Source organism: Psammomys obesus, unplaced genomic scaffold (genome assembly GCF_907164565.1).
Source record: "Psammomys obesus unplaced genomic scaffold, mPsaObe1.curated_primary_1811, whole genome shotgun sequence".
Classification (NCBI taxonomy): domain Eukaryota; kingdom Metazoa; phylum Chordata; class Mammalia; order Rodentia; family Muridae; genus Psammomys; species Psammomys obesus.
In genome coordinates this window covers 116,710-120,802 of record NW_026590707.1, presented here as the reverse complement: position 1 = coordinate 120,802, position 4,093 = coordinate 116,710, and positions in this window count along the sequence as shown.

Here is a 4,093-nt window from a genome sequence, read left to right as displayed (position 1 = left end):
GTCCTGTGCTCTGGTCTGAGAGTTGTGAATCACTCAGGTCTTCTACATCTCGTTGGTTCTTTCTAACCTAAGAGCATGACCTCACAGTAGAGAAACTTTGCGGTCTGACTCACAGGAAGGCTTGACAGAAGCAGCAGTTCAGAAACGCTGTTCCGACTCGGGATGTGCCCGCCAGTGTCAATGCTGTAACTACACACCAGCTGCAAGTTATTAACGGACTAGCTCACTGACACTGTTCCCAGTCAAATGCCACTTAGCATAAAACCTCAACTGGACAGATGTGGTGGCCCATGGGTGTGGTCTCACTGAGACAGGAGGATTGCCATGAACTCAAGACCAGCCTGGGGTAGGTAGTGAGTTCCAGGCCAGGGCTTGGAAAACAACCTACCACCAAGCAATACTGTCTTCGTGTTTCTATTGCTGTGAAGAGACACCATGACGTCAGTCAAGGAGAACCCTTAACTGGGGCTCGGAGGTTAGCTCATCGTCACCGTGTTAGGAAACAGGTACGGTAGCGCTCCCGATGCCACACATGGCAGCGCACAGGCAGACACAGTGATGGAGAGGGAGCTGGAAGGTCTTTGGCTGGATCGGCAGGTGGCAGAGAGAGCGGGAGCGGGCCCCAGAGTGCACCCCACAGTGACACACCCCTCCTAATGCCACTCCCTAAGCATTAATAGATGGGTCTGTGGAGGCCAGTCTTAATTCAAACCATCACAAACACCCTTGAGCCTTGGTGTCCTTGTGCACACAGATAAGCGCTGGAGAAGCCAGGAAAGTTAACTGTGCAGGCTTTCTTGTCAAAGAAGGAAATGTTTACCTGTCTTCCTCCTGGAATGTTGGGGGCGGGGAGGGAGGATTCAACCCGACCCTTTGTTATCTGGGGGGCCTGGCTTCACCTGGACCCCCCAGAATATTATGTTTATTTGTCTCAGAACCCGTTTCCCCTTTCAGATCTTGAGCATTGCTTCTTAGTCCACAAAACCCATCCTTCTAAAAGACATCATTGTTCTTTACAACAGCCCGAGTAACTTGGGTGTTATCTTCGGACGGGTCACTCCTGACGCCCACAGGCATTATGGGAGGGCATTCCCTCAGTTATTCTCCCTAGATCCTTATCTTGAGCACTGTTTCTGTGTCAACAGAACCCGTCTTTATGGAAGAGGCCATCTGTACTCTGTAAAGAGTTTCAAGGTAAACGTGTCTTAAGAACACTTAAGTACGCTTGGACTGAGTTCACTGTCATCAGGAAACCTTTTTCCAAAATTGCGCTGTGCTTAGATATGGCTAAAATAAACCCCCTGGAGTCAGACTCCAGAAGTTTGACCAGCAGCAGCTCAGTCGGCTGAACTGAGCTCATTCTTACCTCCCTCGGATTTCGTCCCCTCCAGCCGCGCTGCTTGCAGGTCTGTGCATCACAGCTGTTTGTGGTGCCCGAGACAGCGTTGGGCAGAAGACAGTGTGGGTGTTTCGGACAGTTATGAGCAGTCATGCGAGGACTGGGACGTGAACGTGGCTCCTCTGGAAGAAGACCAAGTGCTCTTGGCTGCTGACCCATCCCTTCAGCCCCTCAAATGGAGTTTTAAATGAAACCTACATGGAGATATCCACAGACCATGAAATCCACCCTTTTTACGTGTTCCATCTTGTTTTCACTATATTCGGTTATCTGACGTCACCACTAATTTTAGAACCTTTTTACCTCCCCAAGAGAGGAAAGCCCATACTCAGTGCAGTCTCCTACACTGTCTTCCGAACCCTAGAGAACCACTAGTCTACGGTGTCTGCGGGTTCTCTGGTTCCAATCCATTATGTAGTATGTGGCCTTTGGGAATTGGCTTCTTTTCATTTGAACAGCATTTTTAGGTTAATCCAGGTCACGACCTTTGAGACCTTCACTCCTTTTATGGTTAATCAGATTCTGTGGCATAACGACATTTCCCTTATGCCTTCACCAGTCGGGACATTTCAGTTGCTTGCAGTTTGGGGCCATTATAAATAATATTTCCATGAATTTTCACATACAAGTTTTTGTGTTAACATCTGCTTTAATGTCTTCGGGATATATTCATAGACATGAATTTATTGGGTTTTATGGTTTTAGGGTTTTTACTGGATTTCGTGGTGCATGGTCTTGATTCCAGCACTCAGGAGGAGTTCTGAGATTCAAGGCCAGCCTGACATACACAGCAAGTTCCAGGTCAGCCACAGCTACCTAGCCAGACCCTGTCTCAAAAACTTTTTTTTTTTAAGTTATCAAACTATTTTTCAGAGTGGTTTTTACCAAAGCTGGGCATTGTCATTTATGGTCCCAGCACTTGGAAGGCAAAGGCAGAAAGATCAGGAGTTAAAGGCCAGCCTGAGCTACAAGAGACCTTGTCTCAACAAACAAAACTTAAACTCAAATCAGAAGAGGGACTGGAGAGATTGCTCACTGGATATAACACTCACTTCTCTTGCAAAGGACCTGAGGTCAGTTCCTAGCACCCATGACAGGCAGCTCACGATCACCTGCTACCCCAACTCCAGGGCTTCAACACAATTCTTACCTCTGTGTGTTGTTTTGAACAAAATCTCAGACTTTCAATTTACTAACAAGGATGCTGGGGTAAAATCAGGCTAGCTCGGAGGCAGAGAAAGCACCCAGCTGACTTTTCTCCTCAGTTGGTGTCTCAAAAAGATTTTATGTGTCTCACCTGGAAGTATGTGTACCACATGTGTGCCTGGTGCCCAAGGTCAGAAGAGGCGTCAGCTCGTCTGCAACTGGAGTCACAAATAGTTGTGAACCACCATATGGGTGCTGGGAATTGAATCTGCGTCTGTATGAGCAGCAAGTGCTCTTAGCCACTGAGCCATTTCTCCAGTAATCCCCCACCCACCACCCTTTTTTTGAAGCAGAGTTTCACGAAGCCCAGGATAGCCTTAAACTCACTCTCTATGTAACTGAGAATGACCTTGAACATCTGTCTTTCTGCCTCTGCCTCCCGAGTACTGGGATTGTAGTTATATGCCACCATACCTGGTTCATGTAATACTGGGGTTCAAACCAGGACCTTGTATATACTAGGTAAGCAGTCTACCAAACCAGGTGCATCTCCAGTCCCAGCTTCCCTCTTCACGGCACTAAAATAGTGAAAACTTATTATTTCAGCATCTCCTGAGCACTTACATGAGCCAGCCTCTAGAAATTCAAAGATGAGAAGGATTCGAATCCTTAAGTAGCTTATAGTCAATGGTCTGGCAGAACTACTGTAACAAGTTAGTGTAATACAAAATACATGCAGCGACAAAGCTGCATTCAGGGAAATGAACATAGAGCCTGGGAGATGGAAACTACACTAAGGGAGCCGGGGACAGGCTTGCATAATAGTTAATGCCATCGTGGGGGTCGTTAACGCCTTTGGGGTCTCAGCTTCTCATCAGCAGACCTGTTCTTCCCAAGGCTACTCAAACCTTTCTTTCTGGGCTAGAACAGAAGGGGACCCTAAAAGGAAGTGCTCAAAAAAATAGAGACCCACCCAGGAGTGCTGGCACTCAATGCACCCCACTTACAGAGGAAAAGAAATGTAACCTCAGTAGATTCTGGGTTTACCTGGATCGTAATTCTGTCCAAGGCATCTCCAGAACATTTGGAACTGTGGCCTTGGAGTCTCTGCCTCTCCCTCTTCTCCTGGCAGGATTACAGGCGGGAGCCAACCTTCCTGCTTATCATTCTGCCTTAGCTTAGTACTTCAATCAACTGAGGTTACACAGTGTTAGTTCTCGTTGTAGTGGGGAGTGGGGTCTAAACCCAGGCAGTACTCGCAGCCCCCGCGGGATGGAGGCGGGACGACCAGTTCAAGGTCATCTGCAGCCGCCCCGCAAGAGGCCGCCGGCAAAGGCTCCCGAGGAGAGCCTGTCTCACACCAAACACACAGGGAGGGAGCCGAACGAGTCCCGCAAAGCTGGGCTTTTCCAAAAAGGCCGCGCGTCCTAATCCCGACCCTGTCGGGGGAAAGCGCGGGTGAAAGAAGCACAGAGCTCCAGCCCACCACCGCGGGAGCGGCGCCGGGAGCCCTCGAGCCGCCCGGCTGGGAGCGCGGCGGCCCCCGCG